This window comes from Suricata suricatta, chromosome 4, assembly GCF_006229205.1.
Source record: "Suricata suricatta isolate VVHF042 chromosome 4, meerkat_22Aug2017_6uvM2_HiC, whole genome shotgun sequence".
Classification (NCBI taxonomy): domain Eukaryota; kingdom Metazoa; phylum Chordata; class Mammalia; order Carnivora; family Herpestidae; genus Suricata; species Suricata suricatta.
The window spans coordinates 52,821,033-52,842,977 of NC_043703.1; the positions used below are offsets into that span (position 1 = coordinate 52,821,033).

The 21,945-nt window shown below is 38.5% G+C and overlaps 1 protein-coding gene and 1 pseudogene across 2 annotated transcripts in view; both read left to right on the forward strand.

The window, feature by feature from the left end:
- Window positions 1-21,945, forward strand: part of LACC1 (laccase domain containing 1) — a 48,552-nt gene that overhangs the window by 12,994 nt on the left and 13,613 nt on the right. The window contains exon 8 of one of the 2 annotated variants that reach the window (XR_003907644.1): window positions 5,813-6,396. The exons of the other annotated variant lie outside the window; for it this stretch is intronic. The gene's annotated coding sequence lies outside the window, so the exon portion shown is untranslated. Of the gene's footprint in view, window positions 1-5,812; window positions 6,397-21,945 lie in introns of those variants that run through there. 2 annotated transcript variants of the gene reach the window in all.
- LOC115289468 lies at window positions 12,402-12,643 on the forward strand (annotated as a pseudogene).

The window sequence follows — 21,945 nt, forward strand, 5'->3', positions numbered from 1 at the left end:
AGAAAGAGCAAGAATGGGGGAGAGGGCAGAAGGAGAGAAAGAGAGAGAGAGAATCTTAAGCAGGGGTTCACACTCAGCCCAACATGGGGCTTGATCCTACAATTCTGGGATCATGACTTGAGCCATAATCACGAATTGGACACTCAACTGACTGAGTGCCACTTAGGTGCGCAGCATCCTACTTGTTATGTGAACTATTAGATGCCACCAATCTACAGAAGTCCAGAACTTTCAAGAAAGTACTGCTCAGTTTTCTATGTGTTTGTGCTAAATGGCAAGCAAGAAATATATATGTATTATATATGATATATAGCCTCTTTGCCCTAAATAATGTAAATTCACACAAAACATATTGTAGGCAGTGGCATTATGGATTTCCTTTTACAAAGTTTTTGTAAGTTGTACAGTAAAGAAAGGGAATCATGGTTTATAGGCTTACTGTATGTGTTTATGTGAACTGTGGTCTAGAGCACATATGTTTCCATTGTAGGCAATGTTTTTAAACTTGGGATTTCACAGATGGAGCAGCTGCTACAAGTAATGAGTTATTCTGTGCTAGCTATTTGCTTAGTAAAGGAAATAGAATCTGTCACTACTTTTTCCAGAATAACACATTTAGTGTGGACTCATGATGGTAACGTGTCAATTGTGTAGAGACAAACTTTTCATACTCTCCTTAAATGGATTTTCTTTATAGAGGAATAAATGCTTATGTTGTATTCCCTGTGTCCTTGTGCCAAACATCTCTGTGGGGGACACCTGCGTGGCTCAGTCAGTGGGACGTCCAACTTTGGCTCAGGTCACAATCTTGCAGTTCATGAGTTCAAGCCCTGTGTTGGGCTCTGTGCTGACTATTCAGAACCTGGAGCCTGCTTCAAATTCTGTGTCTTCCCCTCTCTCTGCCCCTGCCCTACTCATGCTCTGTCTTTCTCCAAAATAGATAAACATTAAATTTTTTTAAATGAGTCTTTTGTAGATAGCATATAGATGGATCTTGGGTTTTTGTTCATTCTGATACCCTGTGTCTTTTGATTAGAGCATTTAGTCCATTTACATTCAGAGTGATTATTGCAATATATGGATTTAGTGTCATTTTGTTATCTGTAGGTTTCAGGCTTGTGGAGATGTCTCATCCTTTGTAGTCTTTGCAGCATTCCTCTCACAGAGTCCTCCTTAGGATCTCTTGCAGGGCTGGTTTGGTGATCATGAACTCTTTTATCTGGGAAAACCTTTAGCTCTCCTTCTGTTATGAATGATAGCCTTGCTGGATAAAGGATTCTTGGCTACATATTTTTCTTTATTTTTTTGTGTGTGTGTCTTTATTTTATTTTGAGAGACAGAGACAGTGAGCAGGGGAGGGGCAGAGAGAGAGAGAGAGGGAGACACAGAATCTGAAGCAGGCTCCAGGCTCTGTGCTGACAGCTCCTGGGGCCCGAACCCACGGACTGTGAGATCATGACATGAGCTGAAGTCGGGCGCTTAACCGACTGAGCCACCCAGGCGCCTCGGCTACATATTTTTCTTATTCAACACATTGAATATTTCCTGCCACTCCCTTCTGGCATGCCAAGTTTCAGTGGACAGGTCTGCTACTACCCTTAAGTGTTTACCCTTGTAGGTTAAGTCCCATTTGCCCCTAGCTGCTTTCAGAAATCTCTCTTTATCTTTTTATTTTGCCAGTTTAACTATAATATGCTGTGGTAAAGACCTATCCTTATTGATTCTGAAGGGAGTTTTCTATACCTCCTGGATTTGGATGTCTGCTTCCGTCCCCAGATTAGGGAAGTTCTCAGCTATAATTTATTCAAGTAAGCCTTCCGCCTGCCTGCCTCTCTCTCTCTCTCTTTCTCTCTCTCTCTTTCTCTCTCTCTCTCTTCTGCTCCAACTTCTATGATATGGATATTATGTTTCATTGAATCACATAGTTCTCTAATTCTCCCCTCATGGTCTAGTATTTTCTTATCTTTATTTTTCTTGGCCTTATCATTTTTCATCATTTTATCTTCTATTTCACTTATTCTCCCCTCTGCTTCCTCCATCCTTGCTGTTACTGCACCTAGTTTATTTTTTACTTCATTTATACTGTTTCTTAATTTTTGTGACTATTTCTTAGTTCCTTGATCTCTGCAGCAATGGATTTTCTGCTGTATTCTATGCTTTTTTCAAACCCAGCTATTAATATTATGACTATTATTTCAAATTCTTGATCAGATATATTGTTTATATCTGTTTTAAGCAATTCTCTAGCTGTCATTTCCTGGAATTTTTTTTGAGGAGAATTCTTCCATTTCATCATTTTGGCTCGTTTTCTCTCCTTTACATGTTTTAATAGCTTGTTATGTGTCTTGTACCTGTGAGCACTACTATATTAAAAAAGGGTCATACACTGTCCAGGGCCTGGCCCTTCAGGAGGTGTTTTTGGAATGTGTCGTTTGCTCTTTGTTGTTTTGACTCTGGTTGCTTTCTCTCCCTACTTGTAGTGGTGGTTTGGACCTTCCACCAGGTGTGCTTTGATTTGTTCAACCCTGGAAAAAATTGAAAAATGGGGATGGTGGTGGTAGAAGAAGCTTTATCCCATACAAAGAAAGAAATGACAGGGGCAGGGAAAAAGAAAAGAAAAAAAAATTGACCAGGCAGAGAATCAGAGAAACTATACAACTTAATCCAGAGAGAAAGAGGAAAATAAAAAAGAAGGAGATACAGAAGAGGTGTAAAAAGAATAGATTAAAAAATGTCCGCTTAAACAAACCACTAACCAGAATAGAGAAAGGAATAAATAAGAGGAAGAAAAAAAGGGGAAAAAATTATGCGTGCGTGCATGTGTGTGTAAAGAATTGACGAAGAATCAAGTCAGAAAATGCAAAAACACTGGGCTGATATCTGATGGATCGTTGGAACCAGTGGCTGGGCTGGTTTGGAGGAGGGCTGTCTGGTTTGGTCAGTGCCAATCTTGTTTTGGCAGATAGCAGTTACCAGGCACAGAGGGGCAGGGTTTGCTGTAGGTGGGTAACGCCTCCCCTGTGGGCCCTCTGTCCTGGTCCCTGAAGCCCAGCCTTTTTGGTGATGGGGGGAAAAGTGGCACACCCAGTCTTTCCTCCCAGGACCAGGCATTTCAGACCACTCTGTTTAGGCCTTGGTCACAGCGCCGCGTGGGCGCAGGCAGGCTAGTTTCTCTTGCTCCAGTCTTCCGTGCCTCCCGTGTGCTTGGCTGGTATTCAAACCCTGATGTGTTAAAGGATTCCTCTTCATCTGCCCCTGTTCTGGGGTAGTGCCACTCCACCCAGCCACCCAACAAAGGGCCTCAAGCTGGCGGGTGCCTGCAGGGTCTTTTGTCCTTGGAGTGGCTATATGCCTTCTTCCCACAGCACGCAAGGGAGGGGACTGTGCCTCTGAGCTCGCTACCAAGCAGCCTGGGGTTGGATCCTCTTCTCCCCAGGTGCACCCACAGGGCGGCCGGTCCCAGTCCAGAGAAGTCCCACAACCACGAATTGTCACTCCTAAGGTTGTTTGTAAGTTAGAAATTGGTTCTTCCTCTATGTTTTCCATTCCCTGGTTTGTGGTCCAGAGAGGTTTTTCTCTTGTCCAAATACAATCCTACATGTCCGTAGCCTCTCTTTCTCTTTCTTCTGTTTCTCCACAGAGGATGATCCCTCCCCTCCTTGCCTACACTGCCCATTTTATCTCTCCCAATGCACAGTCACATGCTTATAGTCCACCAAGCTGTCCCCGTGGGCCTGTGGAGATGTTTCTGTCACTGTAGCCTGGGTTCCTGGAATTCCAAGTCTTCTGACCTGAATATTGCTGTATTTGAGAGACAAGGAGTCAACTCTGCCATGTTGACTCCTCCAGCTCATAACCATTCTTTAAGACTCAGACCAGGGGTCATCTCTTCCAGAGCATTTTCATTGGTCATTTTCTTGACCAACATCTTGTGCATCATTTTTTTTATAGTCCTTAGTGTACTGATTTTTAAATGGTCTGTTTACTTGTCTACTGGTATATGTAAGCTCTATCAGAGTGAAGACCAGGTCTTACTCATCTTCATATTTTTAATATCTACCAAAGATTAACACATTGTAATCATCTATATCTATAGAAGAAAAAAGGGAGGGAAAAGGGGGGAATCCTTTAATGATCCAGTACAAAGTCTGAAAGGATAATAAACCATTTTGTGGATTGTGTGAGTGTTGTCATTCTTTGCCAAGTAGTTTTCTAGCCTCAATATTTAGTTGAATATATTGAAATATAAATTATAGCAATACATTAATGTCATTTTAAGGAAAGACTATCCAAGATGGAGATCTGTTTTAAAATGTTCCCCCATGTTTCTTTAAAACATTAGAAGTTCCAGTTTCCAATTCATGTAACAACATAAACTTTAAGTTATTGCTTTAAAAGACATGTTTTCTATAGGAATTATGTATGTTAGAGACTAATATGTGTTCTCAAAACTGTTGATTTCTTCCCACTCCTATAGTAATGTATTTTACTATTTATCTCACATTACACAAGAGCCATGGTCCCTGACCCCATAGGACTTACTTACATCCCATTAATGAAATGAATATATTTATTTAATCAGATCACTATGGCAGGGACTCAGAGAGTAAAGATCAAACAAGTAGGTCTTTTCCATGAAAATGCAATAGCTTTTCAATAGTTCTGTTGATATTTGAAAGTAAAGTAGTAAAGTTATTTTATTGTGTTTTATTTTAGTAGAACCTACTTCTAAAGCAATAGTTCTCAACATTGGCTGCATTATTAGAATTGCCTGGTGAGCTTTTAAAAATACCCCAAATCAATTTGATTTGAATGGTGGCTGGGAGTGATACACACTAACATCAATGCGCTTGAAAGCTTTCTTGATGATTTTCATGTGTAGCCAATGCTGAGGACCACTGCTCACCAGGTACTTTTATATCTTCGATGTTTAGTTGAGTTTATTTAAATAATATCATATTAAAGGCACTATAAAGAAAGAACTTTTATAATAGAGATGTATTTTAGGGCTTTCAACCATGTTTTTTTTTTACCCATCATTAAACTAGCCTGTTTCCGACTTGTAGTAAATTTGAAAATATTGAGTCTAATCTGATCTAAATTTAAAACTTCTTCTCTTCCAGCTTGTACCAGACAGGCAGTGATAGATCCCATTGGCAAAAGGCACACTTACTTACCACGTAGTAAAAAAGTGGTAGATTCCCCTAGTTCAGGATTTTGAACATAGGACACAAATAGATGTACAAAGAATACACCTGGGTCCCTCACCAGTGCCCTTATGAGACTTTGGTAGTACGGGAAGCTCACTCAAATGTAATGTTATCCTGCTTGCGAATTGTGAACAATGAAGTCATTTGTCCCTGACTCAGGCATCTCGTGTCATCTGTCAACATTCATGAAATAGTGATAGGCTAATTTATTAGCTTATAAGTATGATTAGATAAAAAATCCCAGACCCAACAAAGAACAAGCAACTTAGTTACTTGGCTCCCTATCTAGAGGTGTTCAAAAGTGGGGGGATAAACATAGAAAGATAGAAAACCCCAAACTAGTTTTCTTTGGACTTTCAATGTCCTTCCAATTGCATGAGTTTTATTATTCCTTTTAGAAAACATAGCACATAGTTTAGACTTGTCTACAGACTACCAGAATAATCTTACGGAGTTATCCCATGAGAAGTATACTGTTGTGACCCTTCAAGTTGAACCACTAGGAAATCTCTCCATAAACATGACATCAATACATAAATGACCCAACTTCCATCCATTGCCTCTATATATCCCTACTCTAATAAATCTTTATTTGCTTTCAGATGAAGGGAAAGTCAAGATTATTATGCCAAAAATGTAATTGATTCTAGACTTCATATCAAAGCTCTTAGCACCCTGGGGAGTCAAGGTTTGAATCTCTAATCTCTGCCTTGAGAACCCTTTCTGCGTTATTGTAAGTTAAATACTCCTGACTTGTTTTATTGGAAATCCATGGACATTAAGTTTCATTGGCATTAATGAGACTTTAGTATCTAAAGCAGAGGTAAGATTTTTCTCTCATTGCTAAAAGCCTCTGATAATATTTATCAGAATACTTTGAAAATGTATATTAAAATCTAGTCTGGCATTCTAAATGAGTGGTAACCCAGGTTTGGATCACCTATGATATCTGACCTTCTCTGATCATAAAGCTTTGAAACTAACATGGTCATAACCTCTTACTGTCATCTTCGTCTTTCCCTTTGCAAATGTTTTGTGTATCATGCACATTCATCCACTGGGTGGCAATATGTACTCAAGAATGTATACTGTTTCATGTCATCACCACCCCCACCAATCTAACTGAATTTAAGATGTCAAACATTTTTATGTGGAAAATAGCCATTGTATTAAATCATTAAAAACAGTATTGTCTGAATTCAAGCCCCTAATTAGATGTAATTATAGAGATTTTAATAATGTTAATACTTCCTACCATTTACTGTCAACCACATTGTCTTTCCTCCTAATATATCCACAAACACATTTGCAAAATAGATGATTCTTCATGCTCTTCTCATCTCTCAGCAATTTATTGATTCATACATAATTCCTTAAAACACACACATGCCCTTTTTAAATTCCCCTAACCTATTTTTTCCAATGCCAATACTCTTAGTATCCTCTTATTTCTGTGGCTCTTGCTTGACAATGGACCTTTCCCTTTTTCCATATATATTTATTAAAAAAAATAATATAATGTTACAAGATTTTTACATATCATCAGACTTCATTCTTTCTCATTGCCATGTAGTATTCCATTGTGTATATAAACACATCTTCTTGATCCATTCATCAGTTGATGGACATTTAGGCTCTTTCCATGATTGAACTCAAGGGTGTCACGCTAAGTGAAATAAGGAAGAGAAGGACAGACACCATATGTTTCACTCCTAAGTGTAACAGGAGAAATTTAACAGAGGGCCATGGGGGAGGAGAAGGGGGAAAAATAGTTGGGGAGGGAGGCAAACCATGAGAGACTCTTTAACACTGAGAACCAACTGAGGGCTGATGGGGGAGGGGACAGGAGAAGGGGGTTGGTGGGCATGGAGGAGGGCACTTGTGGGGATGAGCATTGGGTGTTACACGGAAATCAACTTGACAATAAACTATAAAAGAAAAAAAAATTGAATCTAAAATCAGGTAAACTGCCACCAGGTGGCATAAGCCCTCAGATTGGCAAGAACATTTATAGGTAGTTTATAGGTAACCATTCAGTTTTCCTTCTTAGACTTTTTTTTTCAAACTGAGATGGTGAGAACTGGTCTGAATGTATAATCCAGACTTCTTTCTGTTAAGGTGCTGCCAATCTGCCAGCTTCCCAGGTATAAGTCTTTGAGTTATTTTTCTGTTTCATGTTTTGCTGATTGAGTCACTGCTTGTTCAGACTGGCTCCTTCCCTCATCTTTAGCTTCTTTATAAAAACCCTCAATTTAGCAATGTCAAGAAAAACCACCTTGGGCTAGTCTCAATCTACTGCAAGTTCCCTGCTACTTCCGGGCCTTCGTTCCTGCTGTTCCCTTCCCTGAAATTCCTTCTCTATTTTTTTTAATCTTTTTATTTATTTTTTTAGAGAGAGACAGAGTATGAGTGGGGGAGGGGCAGAGAGACAGACACAGAATCCGAAGCAGGCTCCAGGCTCTGAGCCGTCAGCACAGAGCCCGACACGCGACTTGAACCTACAAACATGAGATGATGACCTGAGCTGAAGTCGGACACTTAACCAACTGAGCCACCCAGGTGCTCCATAAAATTCCTTCTCTTTTAAACTCATCCTTGACTTATCAGTATCTAACAGATATTTGAATGGTAATTATGGTGATGGTAATATATGAAATGCCAAACCATGTACTCTGTTTCCATGCCAGAATTTGCTATGTCCCTTTCTACCATTTTGAGAGTAAAGAAGACCTAGTTGGCAAAATGGGTATATGTACAAATAGACTGAAAGCAATTACCAGGCATGGTGGTGACCATAGTATCAGTCTTGCGGTGGTGGTCAAGAAAGAAATTGGTCCTTGAGTTAGGTTTGGATGTAACTCAAATAGTATAAATGGATACAGAGTCAAAGATGGTTTTATAATAGTGAGTAAAAAGGCATGGTTTTTCAAAGTCTGACAATTTTAGCATGGGTAGAAGGTATGATGTATATATAGATAATTGGCCAAAGTTGAAATTAAAAAGAAAGGTAGTGACAGATTATGAGGGCCCTTGAATGACATGCAAAAAGTTAGGACTTTGTCCTTTAGGCATTAATAGTCATTACGGTATTTAGAAAGGAGGATGACATAAACAGATTTGCATTTTAGAAATATCATCCCTAGGTGTATGTGGCATGGATTGGAAATGACCATTGAACCTGGGTGAGGATGTTAAGGCCTGAACCAAGGTAAAAACTGTGCTGAAACAGAGGCAGGGATGGATCTGAGAGCATTAACAGAATTTGACAGTATGTTATTGTGATTTATAATAAGAAATATATATTTGGTCTTTGTCCCCTTTCCTGGCAGAGAGCTCCTAAAACTCAAGGAATTTCCTAACAACAAAGAACCAGAAAAGTATCTTTTTTTATGCTAATGAGATGACTTTAGGAAAACTCCTTTGTAACTAAAGGATAGGGGGCTGGTTGCCAGGAGAACTGAGGAAATACTGAAAGGTTTGGGACTGAAAATTCCCTCTGGGGAAGAGAGAGAGAGCAGGGACTAGAGGTTGAATCAGTCACCAGTGGTCAGTGACCAATGATTTAATCCATTGTGTCTAAGTAATGAAGCCTCTATAAAAACCCAAAAGGATGGGGTTCTGAGAGCTTCCAGGTTGGTGAACACAAAGAGATTTGGAAACACTGGCACACTCAGTGATAGTATGGAAGCTCTTTGCCCTTTCCCCATACCTGGCCCTGTGCTTCTTTCTCTTCCAACTGGCTGTTCCTGAGTCCTACCTTTTATAATAAACCAGTAATCTACTGAGTAAAATGTTTCTCTGAGTTTTGTGAGCCATTCTAGCAAACTGTCAAACCTGAGGAGGGAGCTTGGGACAGCCTGGACTTGGGGATGGCATATAAAATGGAGGGGGTGAGGGTGAGAATGGGAATGGTAGATGATGGAAGTCTTGTGAGAGCCTGTGGAATTGGACGCTATCTCCAGGTACTAGCCTAACTGAGTTGAATTGTAGGACATCATCTGGTGTCTGAGAATTGCTTGGTGATGTGTGGGAAAATTTTTCTCCACACAAAGTGGAATTGGTTACAAGAACCTTCAGATGAGGAATAAAATATGGCAGTAAGGACAAAATGCTAGGTGGCCACCAGGTTCCTGGCTTAGGTCACTGGGTGAATGGTGATGTCCTTAAATATGATAGAGGATATGGGAGGCTCAGCAGTCTTTAGAAGGTGGTGGTGAATGTGTTGAGTTTACTTTAAAACATATTGTCTGATTATTTTCACTAATCAACTTCATACCTTATGAATATATAGGTTAGAATGAAAGGTCTCAGTAAAGAAAAACTCTCTTATAAACATTCATCAATCAATATGTCCATAAAAAATATTTTCGTGCTTCTTTTATAAGGAGTCAAGTGCATTGGGTATGGGGACTACACATCCCAAGTTTTCCACAATAGTTTCACTTTCCTATTGTATTATTCTTTTCAATAAAGGCATTTCATTAAATATATAATTAATTTAGTTTTTATACCTTATAAGACTTTTCTCAGAAGTAAGTTCATAAGCATATGTTTTAAAAGGTTTAATAAAGCATGAGTCCTACAAATAAGAAATCTATAGTCTAATCCAGAAGTATTCAACATCTGTTAAATAACCATTTAGTGCTAAATTTTGATGTTGTGGGGCATCCAGAACGTGGCTGTCATTTTTGGAAGGAGGAATTAGACAGGGCTACGGTCAAGCTGGAATTGTAGCACTGCTTTAATAAAGAATCTGAAAAAGTATCTGAAAAGTCAGAGAATAGGTGAAGAAAGCAGCATTAGGAAAAACACTGAGTTGGAAGTGACCTCAATGTAATCAGTGTAGCTTGAGGACCATGGCTGCCTATCTTGATTAGTCTTTTGATTCAGCCGCAGAGAGTGGCTGACAGGTTGTACAACTGCTATTCCGGCTTTCTCACATCTGCCTCCCCTTCAGTATTCACTTTGTGATGATTTTTCTAAGGGATAATGAAGATTTCTAGTTATGCAATTTTCATGATGTCTTTTTCCATTACCTTCCTGGGTTTTTTCAATTTGCATCTCATTCTGCATTTCCACTTTTCTGACCTATATCCTAAAAGTTTGCTAAATTTTATATTCGTTAATCACCTTAGTTTCTATGTTTGGTAACATTCCCATGTGCCTATGAGGTCCACATACAGCCTTTTGAGGCAATGTAACTGAAATTCCCATTAGAATTAACTGTGTAATAATGAGATATTCTTCTAACATATTTTCAAGAGCTGTAGACAAATAAACATGTGGCAGTGAAAAATCCATAATGTGACAAGGATATTGTCTGTGCCTCCTGTGTGGTAGGCATTCAATTAATCTTTCCAAATCAATGGATTTTATATAATAACCTGTTCGTAAGGAAAGAATACATCTTTTCTAGTGTACACTTTGCATGGCCCTTTTGACTATCAGAACAAGAAATACAGTAGGAGCCTCAAGGGATAAGCAGTTAGGCCATGGTTCTTCTGGATACAATTTCCTCTGGCATCTCCTTCAGTCAAGTCAAACTGACTCCTATGCTCTGAATGGAGGGGAGGGTTAGGGAACTGGTATGTCAACTCTCTGTCCAGGGGGCCCCAGCCCCGAGATCTGCATGAAGTATATCCAAACACTCGTCCAAATGGCCAATGTCCACTTTAGCTATTTGTTCAAAAATAGGAGTTCTGAATGCTTTGAAAACAGTTTGTTCTTTAAACTTTGTGAGCATTCCTTTTATAATTTGTTTACACTCTTTGTTGAACAAGCTACTAAGTCTCAGAGCAAAATTAAAATTCAACTAGGCTCGCTTTGATGGTTAATCATAAATTTCAGATTAGCAAAGTCCAAATTAATGAGATTTTATTATTACCTATCAATGTATATGTATATAGGGTTACGTGTGTATGAATTAAGAATGATAGCAATTTAGAACTAGAAGGAAACATACAGAAGAACTCTGTTTAAAGCTTACATTTTACAGATGAAGAGATTTTTGACTGGTAAATTATTCTTTTTTCTTGTACTCAAGAGACCAGTTCTATATTTAAACACCATCCAGAAATAGCCTCTTTACAGACATAATTTGCTAGGACTCCATGCCTCTGCTGAGCAGGTCGCATGTTACATGATGCTCTTATTCTTACTAGCTGTGTCTTATCGTCTCCTGTAGAGGCACTTTTACATTTTCCACAACACCTGCCCCCGTCCATCCCACGTCTGATACTGGATTGTGCATGAAGCCGTCTGCAGAAAGCCATGATTCTACACTGAAATTAAGGAAATAGGCCTTAAGGTGGCAGGTCTCTTGTGAGCTTTGCACATTTTCTTTTGCTTCAGAACATCTGATAGTTTCCCTAGACCTTGTTTGCTGTTTAGAGATCTATAGTTGACAGTCTTCACCTGATATTCTAAAGCTGTGTCTCTATGCGTGGGCCCTCGCATCCCATGGTTTCCCCACCCAAAACCAACACCTGATTTGGGCTGGACCAGATTTACCATTCCCCAGTTTGGACACAGAATTGTTACCACGGCACAGGGCCCCCTTTCTTGTGCCCCTCAGCTCATCTTCCTTCATCCTGGCATGCTGAGTATAACTCGGGCAGCCTGCTGTAATCCCACTCTGAGAGCTTAAACTATTGCTTGCCTGTCACTCTTACACAAATGAAATTGGTGTTGAACAATTTGGAAAGAATAGATTTTGTCATTAATTATTCACTTGACAAATATTTATGGAGTACCTAATATACACCATTCTGCATGCTGTTCCACATGCTAGAGATACAACAGGAAACAAGGCCAAATCCCTGCCCTCATGGAGTTTACATTCCAGTTCAGAAGGAACATGAAAAACAAATAAATGAATAGGTATATAATATAAAGCTATTGCTAAAAAGTAAGTACTGTGAAGGAACATAAAGCAGGGAAAGGGAATAGAAAATTACATCACTAACCAAAATCACTAACATGAAGGAAATGCAAATCAAAACCACAATGAGACATCACCTCATGCCTGTTTGAAAGGCTATTATCAAAAAGACAAGAGATAACAAGCATTGGCAAGAATGTGAAGAAAGAGAGCCTTGTGTACTCTTGGTGGGAATTGATGCAGCCACTGTGGAAAACATTATGGAGATTCCTCAAAAAATTAATAATAAAGCAACTGAAGACATGACTGAGATGCCAGTGGTCACAGGGCCCTACAGACAGCCCCAGCCAAACTGCTTTGAACCCATGAAGATAGGCTTTTCTGATGGGCTGTGCAGTGGGCATAGTGGCTGGGGCACTTTTTGGGTACCTTTTCCTGTCTCAGGATTAAAGTGTGGGGTCAGGAGTTGATGGGCAGCATCAGGAAAATCATGATGTAGGGTGGCAGCACCTGTGGCACATCCATGGCCATTGGGATGCGCATCCAGTGCTAATGAGGGCAGCAGTCACCCGCTAGAGCTACCCTTCCCAACAGTCCCAGCTTGTGTACTATAATAAAAGGTTTTGAGGAGTTAAAAAAAATAAGAGCCACCATATGATCCACCAATTCTACTTCTGGATATTTATCTGAAGAAAGCTAAAACATTAATTTGAAAAGAGAAATGTACCCCTATGTTCATTGAAGCATTATTTATGATGGCCAAGATGCAGAAACAACCTAATGTCTATCAATGTATGGCTGTATAAAGAAGATCCACATACACAATGGAATATTACTCAGCCAGAAAAGAAGGAAATCCTACCATTTACAATGACAAAGATGGACCTCAAGAGCATTATGCTAAGTGAAATAAGTCAGATGCAGAAAGACACATACCATATGATCTCATTTATATGTAGAATCTAAGAAAACAACCCCCCCCCAAAAACAAGCTCATTGATACAGAGAACAGATTGGTGGTTGACAGAGGTGGGGGTGGGGTGGGCAAATGAGTGAAGAAAGTCAAAAGGTACAAGCCTCTTGTTATAAAGTAAATAAATCCTGAGGATTTAATGTACATAATGGTGACTGTAGTTAGTGACAGTATATTACATATTTGAAAGTTGCTGAGAGAGTAGATTTTATTTTATTTTTTTTAATTTTTTTAAATGCTTTATTTATTTTTTATACAGACAGAGACAGAGCATGAGAAGGGGAGGGGCAGAGAGAGAAGGAGACACAGAACCGGAAGCAGGCTCCAGGCTCTGAGCTAGCTGTCAGCACAGAGCCTGACGCGGGGCTTGAACCCACAAATGTGAGATCTGACCTGAGCCGAAGTCAGAGACTTAACCGACTGAGCCACCTAGGCGCCCCTAGAGAGTAGATTTTAAAAGTGATAAAAATAGAAGAAAAATGACAGAAGGAGTGCTATTTTAGAAAGAATGATCAAGGAAGGCCTGTAGACATTTTGGAATCATCTACATAGATGGTATTGAAAGCTACAGGATGAGTGAGATCATGTAGAGAATAAATGTCCTTAGCGAAGAGACATCTGAAAGCTCAACCCTGGGGCATTCCAACATTAGAGGTAGGGAATTGAAGAGGATTCGGGAAAGAATGTCAAGAAAGAAAAGCCACTGAGGTAGAAGGACAGACAAGAGAGTGTAGTGTTCTTGGAAGTCAAGAGAAAGTATTTCAAAAAAGAGGACAATCAGCTTAGACCAAACATTGACTTTAGAATTTGGCAATTAGAAGTTAATTGGTGATCTCATGATTTGTGAGACTATTGAATACTGAAAACAAACCATGAACTGAAGGGGAAGGGGGAAGGAGGGAAGGGGGTGATGGTCATGGTGGGGGGCACTTGTGGAGAGAAGCACTGGGTGTTATATGGAAACCAATTTGAAAATAAACTATTAAAAAAAAACTCCCTGTGGGAGTCGTACAGATTAGTCTAAATATCTTGTTTTGCCTTAACACTAGATTTCTGTTTAAAAAGAACAGGTCATTACATTTATTCTCCATCATTTGATTGTGAGGCTGCTGTAGGCCAAAAATAGTCAACACTTGTAGAACATATAGTAATTAAGAGCAACAGTAAATTACATTTTAAGGGCTCATCAAGGTGAGAAGGAGACACTTCAATGCCACTCTTGCTTCCTTGTTAGGAACTTTGCCAAAATGGAGAAATTTAAAGATTTGTTAAGAAGTGCCTTATCTCATTGACCTTTCTTCATCTAGGAGATTATAGGTCCACCTAAACCTGTTGCCATGTTGTGAAGATCCCCTGGAAGGCAAATGATTAGCTTTTTACGAATGAGTTGTGGATCAGGGCGTAAACTCTACTTATATTTATGAAATCAAATATAATTACTAATTTGGACCATGTATTTCATTATATTTCTATGGCACATCCTTTTGCACAATCTAATGCTCGTATTCTGGAAAAAAATATGAGGAGCAGAATAAGAAGAACAAAAAGAATTTGGACTAAAAAGTCTTAGGTTAATACATAAGCACAATAAAAAAAAAAAAGAAGTTAATTGGTGATCAAGGAAACAACAGTTTTATTGAAATACTGAGGATCCTGATAGGAGTCAGATCTAGAGAGAACGGGAGAAGAAGAAATGGAGAGTGAATGTGCACAGTACCTTTGCAGTACATTGCTACAAAAGGAAGCAGAAGATGGGCAGTACCTGGAGAGGGCTGTGACAAAGAGAAGCTTTGATTTTTCTAAAATGGGAGAAATAACACCATTTTTGTATGCAGAGAACAAAGATGTAGTAGGGAGAAAGCTGATAATGCAAGAGAGAGGGGGGTTCATTCAGGCAAGTTGCAGTGAGATTCAGTGTGCTTGCAGACCATGTTTCCTGTAATAAAAGCCCAACTTTCAGCCAAAGACTTAGAGCATTGCAAAAGTAGACAAATGGGCAACGGTAAATTAACCATTTTGGCAAGTGTGCATTTCATTTCTGCTCTGTGTTGCTCACTCGTCATTAGATTAAATTACTATCCATAATATAAGTGAAGTTATATTAATAGTAAGAATGCTGATATATTAGACAGTGACCCTTCAGTGAAGTTAATGGCATCTTAATGAATTATTTATAGTTTTGAATCTTAGAACTTGAAATGTACACTCTTCAGTGTATGGTAAATAATTATCACATTATAGATTATTGGGATTAGATAATATGGGATTAGACCCATACCATTAAAGTAATAGAAGCTTCCTTTTTGCAGCATGTCTGCTAATGGGGTTTTAGTTTTCTTGAGGAAAGCCTCAGAGAAAACCCCAATGGGAAAAGCATGACCCTGCAAACAGAAAATACAACCTTTCCTGTTTGGATTTCTCTCTTGATAGTACTTCAGTTAAGTTCCCAGGCATAAATAGGGGTAGAAACTGACCTAAAGTCCAATGTACTTAAATAAATTTATAGGATGAGGAATTTAGATGAGATAAATAAGAAACAAGATTTTCAGGACATCACAGTAATGATCAGAAATGGGAGCACTCTCAGTGAATATAAAACCTTAATTAAGACAGTTGTGATGGATTCCTGTCAGTGTAAAATTAGAGACTTTTAGATCTACAGAAACACAATAAAGATCATCTATTCCAACCACTTTATTTTACAGATGAATAAACTCAGTGACCAAGTGATTAAAATATTCATACAACGATGCAGAGGTGATTAGTGGCTGTGTTGGGTGAGTTTTAAAATTAACAAAAAGAAAACTAAAATATAATAATGATAATGATAACATTTATTGAGTGCTTTCATATGCCAGGCACCATACTGACTAAAGTCATAACCTCAATTAAAATTTATAGCAATTATACAAGGTGGAAAGGAGATTTCTTAACTGCTACTTAATTGGCTTACCAAGTTCACTACTTGTCTCCATTGCCTTCTCTTTAAATAACTGACTGATGCCAGTGCCATGATGAATACTTGAGGCTGATAAGTTTCTTTCAAAAATTTCTTTCCATTATCTAATCTGTAATCTATTTGTCAGCATAATCTATATTGGTATCAGTATCACCTGGGAACTTGTTAAAAAAAATACCCAGATGACTAAGTGTCTCTCATCCTCCTTGGACTAGTGGCTACTCAAGACATGCTTGTCTTATGGTGAAAGGCAAGAGTTCAAGAGAGCAAGACCAATTGTGCAAGCACAGTTTCACACCTCTCTTCCTGTCATGTCCACTAACATCCTGTTAGCCAAAGCAAAGCAAATGGTCAAGCCTAAGTTTAAGGAGTGAGAAAATATACTCTTTTCATTAAGGAGAGGGATGAGGCTGAATGTTTCTTAAGCAGTGATTTAATCCACCATCTGAATTTAAAACTGGCATTTTGTTCTTTACAGAAACAATACTTAGTATGTTGTTAGCAAAAGCAGTGCAAATAGTTGACTCAATACAGTACAGTGAATTGAGTGACTCTGTTGGTGTGTGTTAGGCATTCAAGTACAAAGATGCCCTCAAGAAGCTCAGAGAAAGATCTGTAAGCAAATCAAAATTTAATGTTGATGAGGAGTGCCTGGGTGGTTCAGTCGGTTAAGTGTCCTGACTCTTGATTTTGGCTCAGGTCATGATGTAACAGTTCATGAGATGAAGATTCTTGTCAGGTTCTGGGCTGATTCTCTCTCTATCTCTGTCCCTTCCCCACTCACACTCTCTCTCTCTCTCAAAATAAATAAGTAAACACTTTTTTAAAACTCAAAAACCTGAAATCCCACCTCTTTTTAGGGCAGAGGGTTAGAACCCTAAACTCTCCCTGTCATTCCATACAACCTTCCTCAGAAGTGATTCAGTGTAACACCTTATGTGACTCCAGAATCCTCGCATCCTTAAACCAACAGAAAGCCAACATCTTCCGTGAATTGAATCCCACTGTAATGGGTGCAGAAGGGATTACATCTGCTTTCCTCTGCTTTGTAAATCTGCCATTTCTACTATACGTCTTAGATTCTCCATCAAACTAACCTTTATAATACTTAAGTTGTAAGTCAGATCTGCACACCTGTCCTGGGCTAATTAAGAGATCTGAGATGCTTGAGGATACTTTGATCAGTTTAAAAATATCTGAGTCACAGGCCATAGTGTTTTTGTGGATTGAATTTTTGTTAATATAAACTATTTTGATAATAAAGGGAAAAACTAAATGGACTACTGGGGCTTCTATTCCTGAGAAGTAAAAAGGATTATGGGCATCATTAAGGTATCCTGAGGGCTAGAAGGTATGTGTAATTATGACTTTCAGCTCTGTTAGCCATTATGAAGCTATTTCTATAATGTTCTGTATCAATATTTTATTAGTGTGTAATAACAGTTCCAGTATGAGATGGCTCTTCATATTTGTGCAGAAGAATATCCATGAGCTAATAGTTGCAGAACATTCACCATAATCTTAAGGCAAATTATAGGTACCATGTTATTATTCCCATTAAAAAGAGAGAGAGAGAGAGAGAGAGAGAGAAACTGGGACACCTGCGTGGCTCGGTCAGTTAAGCCCCTGACTCTTGGTTTCGACTCAGGTCATGATCTCCTGGATTGTGGGTTCCAGCCACATATTGGGCTCTGCGCTGACAGCAGAGAGCCTGCTTGGGATTCTCTCTCTCCTTCTCTCTTTGACCATTCTACTCATGTGCTCTCACTCTCTCTCTCTCAAAGAACAACAACAAAAACAAAAACTTAAAAGAAAAAAAAGAAAGAGAGAAACGAGCTCTTCACTTGGGTAAAGTAACAAGTCACTGAAAATATCCAATATAGGACTTGAGTTTAGTGACTACGAGCCTGGATAGTAATCTTTTGGCTCTTGAAACAGAACTTTTGGAGAATGTTTAGGGCACAAAACAAACCCAACTGCTAAGTCTTAATTTTACATGACCTGTCAAAAACTAACACATTGAATGCTTGGGTAAGAACCAGAATAATTATGAATGTTAGAAAGAATAAGGAAGCTTGGTGAATCAGAACAATTTTTCTGTGCCATCATTTTATAGTGGAGGATATTTGTGTTCTGTTTGTTTCTTGCAGTGAGTTTCATGTTGGTTATTTGGGGTCTGGATGTTGGTTCACTTCAGTTATAGTTAATGTAATAATAAATGCCAACATTTTATTACTTCTATTTACTCTCTTCTTTCCCAGTTCCCAAGCTTGTCAGCACTAGAGGAATCCCTTCCATGGAGGCTTAGTTCTGAAAGTCTGTTTCAGTATTGAGAGTTTCTGACACAAACAGAAGTCCAATCAAAGCTGCAGACATTGCTTCCCCTTCTTGATGACTGAGCTTTGGAGCTGAGTTGGACCTGTTCTTCAGGGAATTCCCACTATTAAATCTGTTTGAAAACACTTTCAGTAGACCTCTAATAGAATCTGGAAAATAGTGATGAGAAAAAATATATGTCTACATCACTCTTAACTTCAGCTCTAGATATTCGAAGAATTTCTTATTTATAGTGGGCAAATCCTTTGAGAGTTTTAAGAGATATTCCTGTCTGTGTACATTTGATATAGAAATGAGGTCTCAGGTTGCCTCTATCTCCTGAGAGAATATTTGATTACACAAAAGGGAGGTGAGGTGATGGCATGAGGTTTTATAATGACTTGTTGATGAACATATGTGAGCAGGCCTCTAGTATAAAGAACTAGACCTGCCAATATATTTTCTTTTCATTATCTTTCTTTTTTGTCTTATTTTTAAAAAGATAAGTGGGTAAAAAAGCTTATTGGCCCTCTTTAATTTGATCATAAGGTAAACATTCTCTCAGCATGGGATAAATTATTGGGAAAGGGTAAAGTAAAGAGTTAGAGCAATTTGAAATGGGAATGCCTTAGCCTATCTTCATGGCAGTAAAGGATATTTATTACCTGATGGCCACCTTGAAATTTTCCTCAGCCCGCGTGTAAGGGCTGGGATTTGTCGATTCAAGCATTTCCATGACAACAATTAAATGTCTCCATCTGAATTTCACATAGTTGCTTCTAGCTGAAGGTAATTTTTCTGGCTCTTTATATATATTTTTTAAATGTTAAAATGACACAAGTTTCCAGGACCATTTCTACTTTTTTTTTTGGTCTTTGTCTGGTAAAACTACATTGCTTCAATAGTCAGTTGCCCAATTAAATGATTATATCCTTAATTATCCCCATGATTTTCAGGATTATGGTTTTAAAAATTAAATTCTGCAGAAAAATTATGTAACTTGCCCTACCATCTTTTAGAAATTAGATCCTGGGGCGCCTGGGTGGCTCAGTCAGTTAAGCGTCCAACTTCAGCTCAGGTCATGATCTCACAGTCCATGGGTTCCGGCCCCATGTCGGGCTCTGTGCTGACAGCTCAGAGCCTGGAGCCTGCTTCAGATTCTGTGTGTGTGTGTCTCTCTCTCTGCCCCTCCCTGGCTCATGCTCTGTCTCTCTCTGTCTCTCAAAAATAAATAAAATTTTAAGAAAAGAAAGAAATTAGATCCTTTCTTTTAAAAAAATCTTACCATTTTTCTTTCACACAGTGATTAAATTACTTGTGTATCCTTTTTGTTTTAAAGCACACTATTCACTTCCTTTCAGGTCATTGATTCAATCATTATCTGCTGTGTAAGTATGACTCAGCTAAAATTATTATTATTCCTTTTTGATAAAAATACTTGCTTTCATTTTGAGAATTGAATTGGCATGTTAGAGTGTCTTTCTTTCTTGTGAGAGAGCCTTACTGCTTTTTTGTTGGTTACCATTTTATTTGGATATCTCTAGATATAATTTCATGATTTTATGGTAGTTGGACTTTTCTTCCCTGGATTGACACCTGTTCTGTGCCTTTCTCTCTCTGTACTTTTCTCTACTCATGATTCATATGGTACCCCTCGTCTATCTTCAGGAGAAGTCCAGCAGTTTTCAGGTGTGATTCACATATCTTTTGTCCTGTCATAGGGAGAGCAGAAATGATTATTTAAGGAAGAAGTGTATAACAAATGAAAACTAGAAGTTGAGATGGATGTGCTGTTTTACAAAGTGCCTTTAGAATGCCAGTATCAGGGCCAGAACCCAACTTCTTCCTCTCTGATTTCAGATCCTAGATTTGTTTATTGACTCTGTTGTCTCTCTTCATTGACCTGTCTCCAAGGCAGAACAATGGCCGAGAAATAACAGGAAGCTAATTTAGATCTTCCGGGACAGATCTGGCCCTGGGAACTCTATGTCCTACCCCTAAGCTGTTGACAGCTCAGTGGCATTCTGAAGGAAAGGCATCCAAATTTTTCATCACTCATCCGTTAATTAATACATCAATTTGCATTACTGTTTACTATGCCAGGTACTGTGGATATGCAGAGAATGATAAATAACAGCTTCCATTTATTGAGCAAATTCTTTTCTGGGCACTTTTTATATTCTCTTTCTAATCCTCTCAACCATCTTTCAACAGAGGAGTTGTTGTCTTCTTTTTGCAGATGTGTAAACTGAGAAACAGAGACTTGTCCAAAGTTACACAACAAGTAAATGGCTGAATTGAAATTTTAACTCCTGTCTAACTTGTCTATTCTCTATTATATCACATATTCTGCTTATTAGCTCTTTCTCCCAAGAATAAGACGCTGTCTCTTCCTTTAAAAGATTTACAAGTACACAAAAGATCATATATTGGATGGTTCCACTCATATGAAATGTGCAGAATAGGCAAATATATAGAGACAAAAAGGAAAATTATGGTTTGCCTAGGGCTGAGGTGAGGGAGTGCATAGTGACTGCTAATGGTATAGCATTTCTTTTTGCAGTAATGAAAATGTTCTAAAATTGTTTGTGGTAATGGCTGCACAACTCTGTGACTATACTAAAAATCATTCAGTTGCACACTTCAAATGGGTGAATTGTATGATCTGTGAATTAATCTCAATAAAGCTGTTATTTTTATAAGGTTAACATCATAGTATAGAAGACAGATTTATAAACAACTAACAGGATACCAGGCAATTGGAAATAATGTGAACAATGCGCTCTGGAAACTCAGAGGAAGATGCGATTGGTAGGTCCAGGGGACTGGAAGATGGCTTTATGAAGTAGATGCATTGGAGCTGAATCTGAGAGCAAAATTAGAATTTTAGTAGGCAGTTGAGGGTAAGGCTGAGAAGACAGCATGGGCAAAGTCACAGGCAGGTGCAAGGACTGGGTTCTGGGAGAGTGGCAAATCATAGCAAGTCATCCAGTAGGAAGTCTGAATGGTAAGCGGGGGAAACAGAAAGAAATGAGATTGGAAAGGGGTCTATTTGGAGGGCCTTGAATGCCATGCTAAAAAGTTAGGCTTTATTCTGTACACTATGAACTTTTTTATGGCGGGAGAGAGTCTATTTTAATTTTTTGTTAATTTCAATTTATTGGGATAAAATTGACATTACATGTATTTATAGTATACAAAATGATGATTTGACACTCACATACTAGATGAAATGATTACCACACATCCATCGCCTCACATAGTTACTATTTTTTATTTGAGTGTGATAGAATGCTTAAGGCCTATCCTTTAGCAAATTTCAAGCGCATAATGCAGTATTATTAACTATAGGCACTGTACTGAACTTAGATACCCAGACTTACTCATCTAATACCTGGAGGCTTGTACTCTTTGACTGGCATCTCCCCATCTCGTCTACCTCCAAACCCTTGGTAACCCACCAGTCTAGACAGAGTATATTTTAAAATTGGATCTGAGTTGAGATTTTTCTACATCAGAGTTCTACTTTCAGCAAGCAAACACCATACATTAAACTAAATTAATGTTGCAAATTTGATTTTTCCTAATTTTGTTTTAATATATATAG